Source organism: Pongo abelii, chromosome 21 (assembly GCF_028885655.2).
Source record: "Pongo abelii isolate AG06213 chromosome 21, NHGRI_mPonAbe1-v2.0_pri, whole genome shotgun sequence".
NCBI lineage: Eukaryota > Metazoa > Chordata > Mammalia > Primates > Hominidae > Pongo > Pongo abelii.
In genome coordinates, this window is record NC_072006.2 from 4253867 (window position 1) to 4273585 (window position 19719).

A 19719-nucleotide genomic window follows, 5' to 3' on the forward strand; every position below is an offset into this window, starting at 1 on the left:
ATCCTCCTCTCTCTCCCTCACCATTCCCAAGTAACCTGACAGCATTAGGGAACACTATATTTCTGTGTCTTTAAATACATATTATCCTGCTTTCTTTTCTTTTCTGTTCTTTTCTTTCTTTTTGCTTTTCTTTTGAGATAGGGTCTTGCTCTGTTGTCTAGCCTGGAGTGCAGTGGTATGATCACAGCCTACTTCCGAGGCTCAAGTGATCCTCCCACCTCAGCCTCCAAAGCAGCTGGGATCACAGGCAGTGCCACCATGCTCAGTTAATTTATTTTAATTTTTGTAGAGATAGGGTCTATTTGCCCAGGATGGTCTCAAACTCCTGGGCCCAAGTGATCCTTCTACCTCAGCCTCTTAAAGTGCTGGGATTATAGGCATGGCGCCCAGCCCCTTCTTGCTTTAAATTATCTTCCAATCTTATTTGGCTAGGGAATACCTACTTACTCTGTAATCTTTTATTCAGATGTTTTCTTCCCAGTAGATTGTTTGCAATCTAGTTCTTCCCCTTCCTTTATCAATGTCTTTTGCAATGTGACTTTGAACTCCTCTAACCAGGAGGTACAGTCTATTTCCACGTCCCTTAAATCTGAGCTGTTCTGTGAATTTCTTTGTTCTATATGTTGTAGAAGTGATTGTTCTGAGGCCAGGTCTCGAGCAGCCTTGCATACTTACACTTATTCTCCTGAATAAGTGATCCACATGGCTCAGTTGCCATAAATAAGTCTTGGCTAGCCTGCTGGAGAAGTGAGTTGCCCTAGCCACATCCAGTCAATCACCAGACATGGGAGTGAAGCATCTGAGACTATTCAGCCCCAGCCAACCTGTCAGCAGACTACAGAGCAAACTTAGCTAAGATCAGCCAAGCTTAGTCCAAATCAGTAGAAGTCCCCAACTCACCCACAGGCTCATGATCAATAACACATGCTTATTATTTTAAGTCACTGAGTTATGGGACTATTTGTTATACAGCAACAAGTGATACTCTTTTTACTGATCCTGTTCAATAGCTACAACATACTTCTGGTATAGCCCTTATAATACTACAGTTTTTTTGGTCTTTCTCTTCCATAAACATAGAACTCTTTGGGAACAGGGGCAGTTTTCGTTTTGTATCTCAGAATCTAAATAGTGCCTGCCGACTTTTTAATAGATGAGTGTCAGAAAAACATCAATGATTAATTAGTTAATTAAGGATTACAATGTTGCCTAAGCCAAGGGACTCTTTTGGAGGCAGACAAACCCGGGTTTGTATCCCAACTGTATTTCCTATGTTACTTCAGATAATTTGGTTAGCCTTGATGAGTCTTTTGTGGTCATCTCTAAATTAAAGACTGGAATAATATACATTCTGCAAGACTGTGGTGATTATATACATATAATCATGTATAAAGATCTCCCACCTGACACAGAGTAGATATCCAAAAGATAAGAATTAAATGATAAAATGCATGTAAAGCATTTAATATAGGACTTGGCTTCTAGTTGCTCAATAAATGAAAGCTCTATTCATATGATCACAATCATCACCATCATCTTTGTTGTCACTTCTTGTAGCAGAAACTGTAGGTGCTCTATCCTCATCTCATTGGCAGTTATCATCATTGTGCAAGTTGACCTGATGGTGGCTTTCAAAAGCAAACATCTGGGACTCTGCCTGAGGGCTTCCTCTGGCTGCTGGAGTTTTCTTGGTCTACATGTATGGCACGTTACAAATACCAGGGAGTTGACACTCCACATCTCTGCCTAAGGGAGCAGCCCTTAGTCGAGATAGATGGGAGAAGATAGCTAAATACCCTAATTTCCATGCCCTTGGTTGGGATAAATCCAAGTTATGTTCTATGCTGTATCCCAAAGTTACCTAATGTGATTGTACCCCTCCTGATCACAAAAATGATAAGGCACCTTTTCTGTCTTCCTTCTTCCCTCTGCCTCACATCCACACTACCCTACAAATGTACGTGGCATCACTTCTGAATAAACACCACTCCATTTTTTTTGTTTCACTCTCTGCTTCTGGAGAAATCAACCTAAGGCACCATTACTCTTTCTAGTTTATTTTAGTCTTGTTGCTTCAGAATCCAATCATTTCTTAAGGAACTTTGACTTCCATTTGAAAGGCCTAGCCTTTTAGTGATTTCTCTAGCTAATCAAAGAGTTTTATTTAGTCCAGTAGATGACAAGACTAATCACAGAATGGGGTATGTCATCTTTAGGTCTTCTTTGTTTTCATCCTGGCTCAATTCTCTAAGTATATGAGGAAAGGGTTAACTTGTGCACCGTGGGTAGCTCTTTGCTTATGTTGATGGGCACCTGGAAACATGGTATTGATTTTGGCCAAGTCAGAGGTGAAATGTACTAGCTAGTGATTTATAAGGTGCTGTGAAAAGTCTAAAACCCCACCAGCATCCTGTACCAGCTTGTCTATGCTGTTTATCAAAATTGTACTGATTGATGCTTTGCACCTGTTTACTTCTTAACAAAGCTTGCTTTTAGCTACCTGAGCTGTGTGGTACAAAATACCCCTCAGTAAGCTTGAGCCTTGGCTCTCCTGTGAACTTGTAGAGTCTCATGAGACTTTTTAATTATCCAGCACTGTATAATTGCTGCACTGGGTCTGTTTCCTAACGACCAAAAGCTTTACAGAAGGATCTGGCGTGGAGGAAGGAAGAATTCCTACACCATACAAGTTTAGAACCATTTCAGACAGTTATGAATATTGGAAAGCAAGCTGCACTTTGCTGAGATCTTAAAATACCATTCAGTTGAGCTATCATGAATAACTCTTCTGAGCACAGACTTTAGGGTTGTCCACCCTCCAACGGTAGCTGTTGGCTTCTTGCAAATTTGGACCTACAAGGTCATTGCATACATTTCTTTTCCTCCCTTCCCTCCCCTATGGACATTGCACAATGGTTACATAATACAAGATGCGAAACCCTCACTGCACAGAGGAAAAGTTTCTCTGGTAACCATTGCTTGAATCCATATATTCTCATCTTTTTAAAGCACCAATTTGAAATTGGATTTTAATTTTCCCTTCAACATTCCATCTATGAATAACCCAGTATAAAAGTTTTAGTCTTGAAGTTATGCTTGACTGACTTAAGCCACTATCCTTAAAAAACTCTTGTTTCTCATCTAGAAGGACACCCTTCCCACAGGCTGCCTCTCAGTGGCTTCAGCAACAATGTTCTTAGAAGTCAGGAGCCATCCAGGAAGCAGGAGAAGAGCTACAAACACATCTGGAATGCTCAAGTCTCCGAGTGTTACAAGATAACCCACTGAGAATATGAGATTTTGGGCAGAATTTTCTTTATTTTCACAATTTGACATCAACACCCTCTAAGTTTCAGAAGCAGGCCACAGACATATACATCATAAGCAGTTCTTTGAAATAGTAGAATAAATTACAATCTGACTCTTGTGTATTAAAACGCAAATAGACAGCATACCCTGCATATGGAAATTAGAATTATATTTGGAGCTCCATAAGGAGCTTGGGTGGTCATCTATGCCCAAATATCTTTCAAATTCATCCATCTCCAATGCCACATCCCTAAGCCAAGTCAGCAGTATCTTTTACGTGGGTAAGAGCACCCTGTTTTCAGCTCCTGCAACCCCCATACATACTAGTTGGCTATAATAAAGAAGAATGGCCTTTAAAAAATATAAATTTTTTCATTCACCTGTTAATGACTCTCCAATAACTTCCATCTTTATTAAAATAAAATGAAGACACTTTCCCACATCTAAACAGCTCTCCAGCTTCATCTCCTACATCCTGCTTCTCTAAAGTCCCTCTCTTAAAGTGATACTGGCCTTGTTTCCAAACCTTGAATACATCCACATGGATCCTGGTTCATGACACATGGACAGTATGATCTTCAAACCCTACTGGCTGGATTTTTTCTGTCACTCAGTTCTCAGCTCAAACTCTCTAAGTATTCTGCTCTGACACTCAAACTAAAGTAGTCCGTCATCCCTTATCTCGTTAACCTGCTTATCGTGTTCATAAGCATTATCAATGGTTGTCAGTTTCCTTTTCATTTATTTACTTACCCTTTCCACCGGAATGTCAGCTTCTGTAAGGCCATAAGCTTGCCCTTTCAGTTTCCAGTGCCTACAACAGTTTGCAGGCCTATAGCAGTCACCCAGAGAATATTGTTGAATCAACACATGCATGTTTCTGTGTTTTTAGTATTGTTTAATTTAAAATACATTTTAAAAGGACAAAACCATAAAGTAATTTACTCCCCTACCTTTATATGATGGCTGTGGATGAATTAAAGACTCCAGAGGAGTGTGGCTATTTCTATTCTGCAACTTTTCGTTGGTGCTTGTCAGTCTTCTTCATTTTTTCTCAGTGCTCATTTTAGCAAGAGGTGGAAGCATTTCACCACAGTGTATTTCTGTAACAATATAGTACCAAAATGACTCAGAACCCCACTAGCATTATGCTGTGCTTAAAAATAAACATATAGCCACATTTACTTTACATTCTCCCACATGCAGTGCATTCTTTTTTACCGTTTCTTTCATTTTCTCAGGCATGCAGCTACGGATCTGTATATTATTACCGGGACACCTTAGGTAGGATTAGACTCCTCTTGGCTACATCTGTACCACAGCATTTTCTCCACTGTGAATAATTATTCTATTACAAATCCATTTCTCCAATAGATGGTGAACCTTGTGGGGTCAGGAACTGTGCCTTTGATTCCTGAATCTCTGGGGCCTAGCCCACTACCCGGTAATCGTATATTTTCAATACAGTCAATTCTTGACATTTGCAGTAGTTATGATTTATGAAGTCACCACAAACACTAAATTAGCAAATACTGAAGCATTGTTCCTAGGAGAAATAGAGGGTTAGGTTTCCGCAAGTCTCTGGCTCCAATATTTTTGTCAAATAATCAATACATAACTTGTTTTATGTGTGTCACTGTGTATACATATTGTTGATTTATTAAGATGGAACTCACAATCAACAGCACTGTAGCTTATGCCTCAACAAAGATTTTCTAACACACGTGTTTTCTCCATAAGGCGCGTGACAGCCTATTGTGCTTAGGAACGTGAGACAGCAAGTCAGCCCGACACTATGTGGCCATTTCAAACCATAGAAACACCAACATTAAGCACCAAAATGTAAAAGATATGAGAAGGTGAATCTGTAAATATAAAATCACAAATAATGAGAATCAACTATATACATATTGGCTGAATCACAGTTGTATGCGGATTGTACAAATTCCCAACCTTGTTTATAGTTCAACATACCCTTGCCATTTAAATGAGTAAATAATAAATATTATAGATAGGGTAGAAAAGGACTACATATAGATTTTATATTCTTCATGAAAGACCCAAGAACCGAAAGCAAATATTATTTCTTATATTCTCTGCTGTCCTATTAAAAAGACAAATTCCAGCAATCCTATCAAAATATTAATAAGATTCTTTGCAGAAATGGAAAGAGGAATCCTAAAATTCATGCAGAAACACAAAAGACTCTGAATAACTAAAGCAATCCTGAGCAGAAAGAATAAAACTGGAGGCATTAAAGTACTTGATTTCAGATTATACTACAAAGCTATAGTAACCAAACCAACATGTTACTAGCATGAAAACAGACATGCCAATGAATAGAACAGAATAAAGGTCACAGAAATAAATCCACGCACTTACAGGCAACGAATTTTGCCAAAGGCTCCAAGAACACACATTGAGGAAAGGACAGTCTGTTTAATAAATGATGCTAGGAAAACCTGATATACATATACAGAAGAATGAAACTAGACCCTTCTCTCTCACTATATGCAAAAATCAACTCAAAATTGATTAAAGACTTAAATGTAAAACCTAAACTATGAAACTACTGAAGAAAACATTGAGAAAACATTACAAGACATTGGTCTAGGCAAAGATTTTTGGGGTAAGACCTCAAAAGAATAGGCAACAAAAACAAAAGTAGACAAATGGGATTACATCAAGCTAAAAAAATTCTGAACAGCAAAGGAAACAGTCGACAAAGTGAAGAGACAATCTACAGTATGAGAGAAAATATTTGCAAACTATCCATCTGACAAGAGGTTAATAACCAGGATATATTAGAAACTCAAACAACTCAAAAGCAAATAATAATCCAATTAAAAATGGACAAAAGACCCAAACAGACATTTCTCAAAAGAAGACATACAAATGTCCAACAGGTGTTTGAAAAAATGCTCAACATCACTAATCATCAGGGAAATACAAATCAAAACCACAATGAGATACTATCACACTCCAGTTAGAATGGCTATTATCAAAAAGAAAAAAAAATAACAAATGCTGGCAAGGATGCAGAAAGAGGGAAATACTTGTATGCTGTTGGTGGGAATGTAAAGTAATACAGCCACTACGGAAAACAACATGGAGGTTTCTCAGAAAACTAAAAATAGAACTACCATAAAACCCAGCAATCCCACTGCTGAGTATATATCAAAAGAAAGGAAATCAATGTATTGAATAGATATCTCCACATCCATGTTTATTTCAGTGCTATTCATAGTAGCCAAGACATGGAATCAACCTAAGTTTCCATCACTGAAAGAATGGATAAAGAAAATGTGGTATATATATATATACAATCAAATACTATTCAGTCACAAAAAGAAATTAACTTCTGTCATTGGCAGCAATATGGATGGAACTGCAGGTTATTATATTAAGTGAAACAAGCCAGGCAAAGAAAATGTTCTCACTCACACATGGGAGCTAAAAAAATGTAGACCTCATGGAGGTAGATGGTAGAATTATGGTTTCCAGAGACTGGAAAGGAAAGTGGGGAGCAAGAGAAATGAAGAGAAGTTGATTAATGAGCATAAAAACACAGTTAGATAGAAGGAATAAGTTCTAATATTTGGGAGTGCCATAGGAAAATTACAGTTAACAGTAATTTACTGTATATTTCAAAATAACTAGGAGAGAAGAATTGCAATGTTCCCAACACAAAGAAAAGGTAAATGTTTGAAGTGATGGATATCTCAATTACCTTGACTTCATTTTCACATTGTATACATGTATCAAAACATCACATGTGTCCCCAAAATAGGTACAATTATGACATATCTATAAAAAATGAAATCCCAGAGCCCAGGTATTTTCTTCTGCATGATATTAATTACTGCTTCTCCAATTTTCAGACAAGTTCAAAGAAAATTTCCCTGAAAATAATTGTAGGTTAATAGTTCGCCTTGTCTATTATAGGTCAACCTAAATTCCTAGAAAATTGTTCCATTTTTCTCCTTGGATAAGAATAAGAAATACCAGCTTTTGTTTCATTATATGCACTAGTTAACTGCAGGTACAAAATGTCCATACTTAGTTCCTCGTATTTTCTGTAAAAATGCAAGTACTCTGTGAGAGGTACACTGGAGAGAACACGCTTTACATGGCTATTTTCCAGTGCATTTGAAAAATGTTTAAGACCCCCTTAGAATATGAATTTATGTTTTAAAGGTGTTGTGAAGATTTTCCAATTAAGTTTACTTCTCAATATTTTAAAATGGTTACCTTTAACATTGATTTACTTGTACTTCATAGAAAGTAATTTGTTGCTAAAATTATCTTCTACTACAAGGCTATATAACCAAAACAGCATGGTACTGCTACCAAAACAGATATAGACCAATGAAACAGAAGAGAGCCCTCAGAAATAATACCACACATCTACAACCATCTGATCTTTGACAAAGCTGACAAAAACAAGAAATGGGGAAAGGATTCCCTATTTAATAAATGGTGCTGGGAAAACTGGCTAGCCATATGGAGAAAGCTGGAACTGGATCCCTTCCCTACACCTTATACAAAAATTAATTCAAGATGGATTAAAGACTTAAATGTTAGACCTAAAACCATAAAAATCCTAGAAGAAAACCTAGGCAATACCATTCAGGACATAGGCATGAGCAAGGACTTCATGTCTAAAACACCAAAACCAATGGCAACAAAAGCCAAAATTGACAAATGGAGTCTAATTAAACTAAAGAGCTTCTGCACAGCAAAAGAAACTACCATCAGAGTGAACAGGCAACCTACAGAATGGGAGAAAAATTTTGCAATCTACTCATTTGACAAAGGGCTAATATCCACAATCTACAAAGAACTCAAACAAATTTACAAGAAAAAAACAAACAACCCCATCAACAAGTGGGTGAAAGGCATGAACAGACACTTCTCAAAAGAAGACATTTATGCAGCCAACAGACACATGAAAAATGCTCATCATCACTGGCCATCAGGGAAATGAAAATCAAAACCATAATGAGATACCATCTCACACCAGTTAGAATAGCGATCATTAAAAAGTCAGGAAACAACAGGTGCTGGAGAGGATGTGGAGAAATAGGAACAATTTTACACGGTTGGTGGGACTGAAAACTAGTTCAACCATTGTGGAAGTCAGTGTGGTGATTCCTCAGGGATCTAGAACGGGAAATACCATTTGACTCAGCCATCCCATTACTGGGTATATACCCAAAGGATTAGAAATCATGCTGCTATAAAGACACATGCACATGTATGTTTATTGTGGCACTATTCACAATAGCAAAGACTTGGAACCAACCCAAATGTCCAACAATGATAGACAGGATTAAGAAAATGTGTCATATATACACCATGGAATACTATGCAGCCATAAAAAAGGATGAGTTCATGTCCTTTGTAGGGACATGGATGAAGCTGGAAACCGTCATTCTCAGCAAACTATCGCAAGGACAAAAAACCAAACACCACATGTTCTCACTCATAGGTGGGAATTGAACAATGAGAACACTTGGACACAGGAAGGGGAACATCATACACCGGGGCCTGTTGAGGGGTGGGGGGAGGGGGGAGGGATAGCATTAGGAGATATACCTAATGTAAATGATGAGTTAATGGGTGCAGTACACGAACATGGCATATGTATGCATATGTAACAAACCTGCACATTGTGCACATGTACCCTAGAACTTAAAGTATAATAAAAAATATATATATAAAAATCAAAATCAAAGAAAGAACATGCAGTAGCTGAAAAAAAATCTTCTTAAAAGCATGCTCTATGTTTTAAACTATTATTGCTAGGATCCCTAGGGCATAGTAAAAAGCAATGTCTTACACAGGCAACAATAAATTCTAGAAGGACGGTTCTGACAGCTGCTTTTAAATTAGTTCAAAATAGGCTAAAATATAAGTAGACATAATTTCTTTTCTGCATCTTTTGATACCCTATTCAAATAGTTTAGAGTATCACCAGACAAGTCACCTTGTAATGGAATGCAATTTTAAAATTGATATAATCGTGTGGGTCTACTGCATAACAATAAGATAATTCAATATATTTGGCAGAAGTAATACTTTGATCCAGAAAAATAAAACTAAATGCATTTTGTAAATTTCTGTATTTCGTTAGCATCATTATATTACATTTTCTATATAATTAACCATTTTGAGTTTATTTTCTAAGGATTTGTATTACTTTTAATTTTCTATTTATGCTACAAATAGCCAAATTAATCAAGTAAATATTAGATATCATAAAATTACTTTAAGACATTCTCAAATCATCACTAAAACTCTCCTCTCATATTTCTTTCTCTTAAAACATGCCATTAAGACTTTACCCATATATCTCTGCTAAAGCCATATTACCATTACTGACTTTTAAAAAGCAATCTGGGGTCCGGGTGTGGTGGCTCACCCTGTAATCCTAGCATTTTGGAAGGCAGAGACAAGCTGATCACTTGAGCTCATGAGTTTGAGACCAGCCTGAGCAACATGGTGAAACCCCATCTCCACAAAAAATACAAAAATGAGCCGGGTGTGGTGGTGCAGGCCTGTCGTCCCAGCTACTTGGAAGGCTGGGGTATGGGGATGGCTTGAGCCTGGGAGGTAGAAGTTGCAGTGAGCTGAGATCACGCCACCGTATTCCAGCCTGGGTGACAGAGCCAGAACTTACCTCAAAAAAAAAAAAAAAAAAAAAAGAAATCTGAATGCTGAATGTTTAGTAGACTATGTTCAGATAACAGCTATACCATTCTGAACATGTTGATAATGCATATTTTAACAAAAGGTACAGATGTCAATTAAATTTAGAATTTGCATTTCCAACCTTCAAGAGGATGGAGTTGGCTTTGTATCCACAGACTGGCTCCACCTTTTACTAGCTGCACGATTTGAGGCAATTTATTATTCCCTGAGATTATTTACTCATCTGAAAGATGGAGATGAATACCATTTTCTATAAAATGGCCTATGCAGAGTACCTGGCCAATAATGAATAGTAAAAAAATTAGCGCGCATTTTTTACCAAGTACAAAACCATTCCAAGCAGCACTTTAGTCACCGAATTTAGCTCTTCAAGCCAAAAATCAGTGACCTGATATCTGCGAATAATTTGAAAAAGAAACAAGCAAACAAACAATCCTAAATGTCCTAGTTAAGCATAACTAAGTTTTCACATAAGTTTATGCCATTTCGTTTTGTTTTCTTGTTTTGTTTTGTTTTTGAGACCAAGGACCAAGTCTCACTCTGTTGCCCAGGCTGGAGTGCAGTGGCACCATCTTGGCTCATTGCAACCTCTGCCTCCCAGGTTCAAGTGATTCTCCTACCTCAGCCTCCCGAGTGGCTGGGATTACAGGTGCCCGCCACCACGCCTGGCTAATTTTTGTATTTTTAGTAGAGACAGGGTTCTGCCATGTTGGCGAGGCTGGTCTCAAACTCCTGACCTCAGGTGATACACCTGCCTCAGCCTCCCAAAGTGCTGGCATTACAGGTGTGAGCCACAGCACCCGGCCGCCATTTTGTACTTCATTTACATAGATTCTCTGGACATTTTACTCCTATATTGGGGATGTTGGAAATCAGATGCTCATTCATGATATGCATTCAAAACATATAACAACTGCATTACAAATGGCACCTGACTCAGATATGAGTATACTATTAGGCACATCGGTAAGTGACCAATATCAATAATATATTCATATCTCAGAGTTAATGAGCCTTCTTCTGTTTTATATACTATAGAATTTTAGAGTTTAAAAACTCTAAAATTTAAACTTTAAACATTTTAAACTCTAAAATTCTATTGTATGTAAAACGGAAGGAAGATTTACTATCAGCTTTACTGGTATAAACAGTCTCCGCATGTTTTTTTCCCCTCCTCACATTCAAGAATGGCAGCCCTTTATGCAAATACATTTCAAGGTAATTTAGAGACAGGAACGGTTCCATCAGATCTGCAATTTAGAACAGTTGTTGTATTACTCACCCTTTCATCCACTTTTCCTTGGACCCAGAGATGCAATTTTGTGAGTAGTAGGTTTGATACGTGGTCCGTGCCATTATGTTAGGAAAATAGCACTTTGTCCTCCCCTCATGGAGAATGGGCTCAAGACCTTGTCCTCATTAATACTGAGTTCTAGCCAAATAAACTCCAGTGGGTTACAAAATCAAGAAAGATGCTAGATCCCATTAGATTAAAACCTTCCAACAACTCTGAGACATTAGAGTAAGAGGAGAAAAAGAATAAACTGAATTGAGAAAACTCAACATACAACATATTTTTTAACCTATTGTCTTTACTAGGATAGAAACTTTCCAAAACAATATAAATATGAATCATCTTTCTTAGAAATATGTCTTCATCACTCTGCCAATATTTCTTTGTGTATACTTTATAACATGGATAATTTTAACACTTTCAGTTAGATGCTGCATTCCTCATCCAGTAGGTGAACTCCAAGTACACAAAAGGGTTCCATTACCAGGTTTGACAGTGTAAAAGCCAGGCAGAAAACAAGCTTGCAGAGACAGTTTAATATAAACCTCCTCTGAAGATTTGAAAACAACATCACATTTGTTTCCTGCTACTCATCTGCCCCCCTGTGATCTTTGTCTCTATATATGATAAAATATTTACAGCCAAAGCTCAGCATTTTTTCTTTCCCTTCACTGTTGGAATGAGGTATGTTACGTTCTGCATCCAGAGGAGAAAGCAACATAATAGAAACTCTAAAAAATTGAATAAGTAACTTTTGGTGCATAGAAAACCTAACCCACTCACAAATGGATTTTCTTTCATTCAGAACAAGAAAACTATGACATATGGGACTGCATTTTGGCAGAAATTATTTGTGCATTTGTCCAATGCAGGAAATCCTCTCTAGAGAAAGTTCTCAGAGCATACAGAACAATATTCTGTTTTGGGATTTCTTCAAATACAGATTGAGCACTATTTTATTTTTCTTTTCAGGTAATAATAAAACTCAGTTTTCGAAAACATCTTCACCTTTTCCAACAGGAAAATATCTGGTTTGAGTTTCTGGCCTCTTTGGGACATTTCCTTTGAGACAATAGAAGAATTGAGCTTTCTAGGACCGTGAACTATAATATCACATTACTGCTCTTTTTTTTCCCCATATAGAGAGCAGTTTACAATGTGTTGGCTTTTATTTTTGGAGTAACTCTTCTTTACACTGAAAAGCCAAGTGAACAATTATGTTTAGATATATTGATTTTCTGCTCCAATAGAAAAAGCACTTAAAGCTTGTATTAACTAGATGACCCAGGTTCTAGCCCATTGTGTTTGCCTTTTAAACTTAATTGACTACACTGTTCTGTCTCTGGGCTTCCTCATCCTAAAACCAAGGTAATAACAGGGTGTACTTCCTCTATAACACCTACTTACACAATTTTCAGAGGATTAAATACAATGATGTATGTGTGAGAACTTTAGATACTCTAAGGTACTACACAACATCAGGTTTAGAAAAGCTATTTTAATTCCTGTGTTTAAGTTATATGGAAATTAACTTAAATTTAATCTGACACCTAAAATGGTAAAAGATAACAGTTTAAAACTCCATTGTAATGTCTTTGGAGTGTGTGAATTCACTAACCTTCACTTCAATGAATCTGCACCTGTCCAAGCTGATTCTGCTGAGTTTAGATTTCCTAAAACAAAAGATGAGATGGGAGAAGAGTGGTGAGAGAGTTAGAGATAAATGTGCTACTAGGAAGTGAGTTTTTCACCATCACTCTCCTTTAAAACAGGGATTCTTAACTGGGGGTCGTAACTGTCCCTGGGCTCAATTAGATAGACTTCAAGGGTTCCATGAATTCGAATAGAAAAAAAGTTATTTTTATTTCTATTAGTCTTTAACAGCCAATAAATCCCAGTAATACTGGAAGGAGCTATGACCAAAAAAACACAAACACTTTCATATTACAAGTGTTGCAGATGCCTGGAAACATCATGTATACTTTGAATGCACAGCAGTTAGTAGACTTGCTATAGTGCAAAATCAAGAAATATATATCACCATAACACACATTTATTTTATTTAATGTTTTGATAGCTCTGTATCAACATTATTGCCTTTTAAAAATAATCCTAGGTATTTTATTTTACACATTAAAAAATTACGTTGCCACTGTGATAACAGCAATTCCCCTCCCAGGTATATACCCCAAAAAACTGAAAACAGGCACTGCACAGAAATGTAGTACAGGAATGTTCATAATGATACTATTCATAACAGCCAAAAGGTGGGAACAACTCAAATGACCATCAAGAGGTGATTGGATAAATAACATGTAGTATATCCAATCAGTCAGATGTTATTCAATAGAAAAAAGAATAAAGTACTCATACACGCTAGTGTGGATGAACCTTAAAAACATGTCAGGGGAAAGAAGGCAGGCACAAAAAGTCACATATTTTATAAGTGTACTTATATGAACTATCCAGAGTAGGTAGATCCATAGACACAGACAGCAGATTTGTGGTTACCAGAGACTTGGGAACAGGAAAATGAGGAGTAACTGCTTAATGGGTACAGGGTTTTATTTTGGAGCAATGGAAATGTTTTGGAATTAGATAGAGGTGGTAGTCGCACAACTTTTTGAATGTACTAAATGTCACTAAGTTGTTCATTTTAAATGAGTTAATTGTATGTTTCATAAATTTTACCTCAATAAATATGCAAAATAAAACATTATGTAAAAATTGGCCCCCGGTCTTCTGGAGACTGCCAAAGACGTCTCTCTGTCGCACAGCAGAAGGATTAAACCCTGGATATAAAGGGTTTCCCTCCATTATACAGGCTCCTCTTCCCGTGGCTCAATTGAAGAACTCGGGCTTGGCATCACTTAACAGTGATCCAGATTTTCCTAGCATGCTAGAGTGCTCCCTGAAGGTTCCACAGCTATATAGGAGCAAGAATGTTGGCCAGGTGTGGTGGCTTACGCCTGTAATTTCAGCACTTTGGGAGGCCGAGGTGGGCGGATCACCTGCGGTCAGGAGTTTGAGACCAGCCTGGCCAACATGGCCCCATCTCTACTAAAAATACAAAAATAACTTAGCCCAAGTACGGTGGCTCGCGCCTGTAATCTCAGCTACTCGGAAGGCTGAGGCAGGAGAATTGCTTGAACCCGGGAGGAGGAGGTTGCAGTGAGTTGAGAACGTACCACTGCACTCCTAGCCTGGGTGACAGAGCGAGACCCTGTCTCAAAACAAACAAACAAACAAAAAAAATGTAGCCAATGAGCACAAGGCTTGCTATCAAAGCCATTGACAGTTTTTTGTGTGTGTGTGTGTGTGTTTTTAATGTACTTCTAATATTAACTGGGAAATATAGTTCAGAAAATAGAGCATGACTAAAAGCTTTCCAGGTAAAGGTAATATTTAGCTATCACAAAAACTATACATTTAAAATATCCAGAAGCAATAGACTTTAATATTTCAGTGGTAGAGTTTTCCTTTGCTTTCACTTCTCCCATGTATCTCGTTTTGGAAATATCTTCATTCTAGCTGTAATGCTTCTAGAACTTTATTCCTTTAGGCTATTTTTTAAAATTCAAATATACGTTATAATATCAACTATTAACATGTACTATGAAGAAAGAAAAAGAGTTGGTCTAGAATGAGAGTGACAGAAAATTACTAGAGAAAGAGGTTAAGAAGTTCATTCGAAGGGAAACTTGAATGAACTGAGTGAGTGAGTGTTATAGACAGCAGCAGGGTCAACAGTCATCCAGACCAGGGAATTAGCATGTACAAAATGTCATCCAGGCCAGGGAGTTAGCATGTACAAATGTCCTGAGGTCATCAATGTTTATAAATAACAGTGAAGACTTGTTTGGCTGAAGCAGAGTCAGTGAGAAAAGAGTGGTATAAAAACAAGGCAAGGCCGGGCGTCGTGGCTCACGCCTGTAATCCCAGCACTTTGGGAGGTCGAGGCGGATGGATCACGAGGTCAGGAGATAGATACCATCCTGGCTAACACGGTGAAACCCTGTCTCTACTAAAACTACAAAAAATTAGCTGAGCGTGGTGGCGGGCGCCTGTAGTCCCAGCTACTCGGGAGGCTGAGGCAGGAGAATGGCATGAACCTGGGAGGCGGAGCTTGCAGTGAGCTGAGATGGCACCACTGCACTCCAGCCTGGGGGACAGAGCGAGACTCCGTCTCATATAAATAAATAAATAAATAAATAAATTTTTTTAAAAAAGGCAAGGTAAGTAGCCAGTGACCAGACCACGCATGGCTCTTCAGGCTACAGTAAATATTTTGGATTTTATTGTAAGTCCCAATAGAATCTAATGGAAGTTTTTTTTTTTTTTTTTAAAGAAGAAGTCTTGCTCTATCGCCCAGGCTGGAGTGCAGTGGCGCCATCTCGGCTCATTGCAACCTCCACCTCCCAGGCCCAACTGATTCTCTTGCCGCAGCTTCCGAGTAGCTGGGACTACAGGCGTGTGCCACCGTGCCCAGCTAAGTTTTGTATGTTTAGTGGAGACAGGGTTTCCTCGTCAGGCTGGTCTTGAACCCCTGACCTCAAGTGATCCTCCCCCCTCATTCTCCCAAAGTGCTGGGATTACAGGTGTGAGCCACCGTGCCTGGTGTCTGTTGGAAGATTTTATTGGTCTTACAATAAAGTCCAATAAAACGAGGAAGCCATTGACGAGCTTGGAGCAGCAGGTGCATGATCTAATTTACATTTTAAAAGTTTTCTTGGAATTGGTGGAAACCCTGCAGGAGGGAAAAACTGAAAGTGGGAATATTAGTTAAGAGGCTATCAAGTTTGCACAGGTGAAGGATGGCAGCGGGTTTGCACAAGGGTAGGAGCAGTAGTGGGAAGAGTGAGACGTGGTTCAATTCTAGATGTATTTTGAAACTTTAGTTGACTCATTGATGGCTTTGAGGTGCAAGGGAAAGTATTTTGGCCTGAGCATCAAGATGGATAGGAGTTCTATTTACTGAACTGGAAAGAATCGGATTTAAATGTGTTGATTAGAAAAATCAAGGGTTCAGTTCCAGATGCCATGATAGATTACAAAAATAAAATATGGCCTCAATTCTTCATCTTTCACTGTATAAGTGCTTTTTACCAGGTAACATTGTAGGTCACTCCCTCTCTGGCTCTAGGTTTAGCCATGTGATTTGATTTGCTCCATGGGACATTACTGACATCTCCGCATTTTCAAATACTTGTGCATTTCGAACTGTTCTTGCATCTCTGCCGTCATCATGAAATCTGTCCAGCTGGCAGATGCAGAATGAGAAACATAAGAAGAGAAGCCATGTGGCCCTGGTCACCCTAGGCAAAGGCAGCCTAGATTAGGGAATGGTCACCTGATAAGTATGTGCAAATCCAGCCAAATCACCCAAGTTATCTAGTCCACCCACTGCAGTTGCCTGAGGATGCATGAGCAAGCCCAGTCTAGATCAGCTGAACCTCACAAGTTTGTGAGCTAAATAAATGTATAAATAAATTTGTGGCTGCTTATTATGTAGCATTTTCATGGCAATAGAGACCTGACTCAGGATGTTTCCTTTTTACCCAAATATGAGTAATGCAATAGCACCTCATGTCAGCCAATCTTAGTCTGTGGGCAACAGAACACTGCCCATCCATTCTAGATTGCTTGCACGTTACAAATGTAGCAGAAAATTTGTAACAGAAACTGAAGCATAAATGAATGACTAAACCACAAAATCCAGGTTATTTACTTCCACAGGCATATTCCAAAAAAGGCCCAGCTTGGCTGATCAAAAAAAAATTTTTTAATTTGTAGTTTACGGAGATTTATTTATGTTTTTAGTACCAAAGTATGATATTTTTAAGAGTTATTGTCAAATTTGAGAAACTTCTCTCACGTGTAAAGTTTCAAGGCACTTGTTTTCTTTGAATTGCCAACCCTCAGCTACTTATTTGTCATCAGTGTCCTCACTGACTTGGTTTTTGATATTCTCTTGCACAATAAGGAACAGAGGTGCATGTTGCATGAAGCCAATGAAGCCAAAAGCTCAAGGCCACTCACTGTTCATGGACATTATGGGCTTGGGAAAAACCCTAGAAATATGTTCACATGGTCATGTATCTTCACAAAATGTATAAAATAAGAATTTTTAACAATGACTTTCAGTATCACATTTCTTTCTAGGTGTTTCTTGGAGTTGGGGTAGCTATGGTTATTTGGGGGCTCCAGCTAAAAGGGAGGTTGTTGGCAATGCATTTGGTTTGTAATTAATGGGATATATGTATGTGTTTTGCACTCAATTTCCATTATAGTTCATCTTCGCTAGTCATCCCACTGTAGGAATGGCTTCCAGGAGTTCTCCAGCATCTCCATGTACTGACTCAACCGGCATCATAGCACAAAGATGCAGGGTGAAAGAATGAAAAAGACCTAGTATTTGCTAGCACAGTAGTATAATTATAGTAAAAAAAAAATTTAATTGCATATGTTAAAATAACTAAGAGTATAACTGGATTGTTCGAAACACAAAGGATAAATGCTTGAGGTGATCGATATCCCATTTACCCTGATGTGATTATTACACATTGCATGCCTATATCAAAATATCTGACATAACCCATAAATATATACACTAACTACATACCCACAAAAATTAAAAATTTAAAAAATTTAAAAAATAAAATGAAACACACACACATAAACAAACATGTAGGATGAGAGGGCATATTGCATATAACTGTGCCCTGCAACACTAGATGTATGTGCCTGGAGGAAGTCTGCCTTTTATAAAGCTTCATAAGCCCTGCAACATGGGTGCAACTATGTGCTAAGGATGCTAAAAAGTATTTGCAAAAATTCACAGGAATATGGTTTAGAAAATTGACAAGGTTGGAATATATCATTTAGCTGCAATAAGGAAAGATGTTTTGAAGGCTATTATTAAAACAAGAGAGAAATTAAACTTTTCTGCTTTGATTGCATAAAAATAAGACTGTACCATTTTTGGTCACCTTTAAATTTATTTATGATGTAATGGAAGAAAAGCTAAGAAATAAATGAATGGAACATGAAAAAACAACTAAATGATTAAATCAATAAAAATTATTCTTATATCAAGAAGCCCCTTACAGCAAAAGAATTTTCAGCACACACCAACAGCAACAATTTATTAGAAGGAAAATTTTGAATAGAAGTAATGGTTTGGTTCTTATTTGATAAATTTAATTAATGAAGAAGAGTGAATCATGAACATGGGGAAATATTTAAATTCTTACAGATTTGACACAAAATACTAACAAGTATGAAGAGAACATAAACGCATCATAGTCAGAACAAGGAAGACATTGATGAGCAACTGGTGATGTATTTAATCAGTTTAAAGAGTATTAAAACTAATTATACGAGTAAATTTTAAATGCACTGATATGTTATATTCAAGAAATGCAATAAAGATTTTCCAAAGTTTGATAATTCTAAAAAAAGTATGTGCCATTACAAATAACAAATTATGACACCAAAAGGCATTTTTTAAAATTTCAGTAATAAGAAAAAAAATTAATTTGACATCCTAGAGGAAAGGCTGTGTTATATTTCTATTTTCTCTATAGAAGGATGTTTCAAAATAATTTTTATATTTAAAGGTAGAAAGATAATCAAAACATTTACAGCCCATATTTGTAGGAGTCAAGGTGTAGAGGTGGGGTGGGCAGTTTCTTAATAAAGGTACATTGTCTCTCTGATTTTGTGATGTTTGCATTGTCAGCTTTTTAACTTGGTAATTTGTCATAAATAATTTTCCCATTCTAAACAAATTCTCACCTAAGTTTGAATCCACAGACACAGCTTCTAAACTCATGTCTTTTTAGGCTTATAGATCCTGTTTGGTGGGCCACTGGCTACTTTTCTTGAATATGATTGCTCAGAAGTTTAAATTTAAGAAGTCAACTTAAATATATATAAAGGACAATAACAGTTCAATTGACTTAGAAACATCACGTCAAAAAGTAATAGCCTCAGCAGCTCTGTCTGTATTTGTGATGGCTTGCACACAGCGATTTAACTTCTGGAATTCATCTACCTTGGGTGTTGTGTTCAATAAACTGAAATCCTGATAAGAATAAGTGATTCTAAGTGAAAATGATGTTAACTAAATGCAGGTCAAAATTGAGTACAGGGATCTTTTTTAAGCAAATAAAAGTATAAATAGAACTTTGATTATATGGCTGAAGGGGAAAGGCATAAGGATTTTTTACCAAGTATTTAAAAATATTAGTGACCAAAGGGGAGGGAGAACATTAGAACAAATACCTAATGCATGCAGGGCTTAAAACCTAGATGATGGGTTGACAGGTGCAGCAAACCACCATGGTGCATGTATACCTATGTAACAAACCTGCACATTCTGCACATGTATCTCAGAACTT

General features: G+C 37.4%; 1 protein-coding gene across 2 annotated transcripts in view; it reads right to left on the minus strand.

Moving 5' to 3' along the window:
* The window catches only part of PAK5 (p21 (RAC1) activated kinase 5), a 301165-nt gene that overhangs the window by 168957 nt on the left and 112489 nt on the right, over nucleotides 1-19719 (minus strand). Inside the window, exons 2-3 of one of the 2 annotated variants that reach the window (XM_054541538.2) lie at nucleotides 12936-12990; nucleotides 4263-4412 (exon numbers count right to left, since the gene is read on the minus strand). The gene's annotated coding sequence lies outside the window, so the exon portion shown is untranslated. 2 annotated transcript variants of the gene reach the window in all.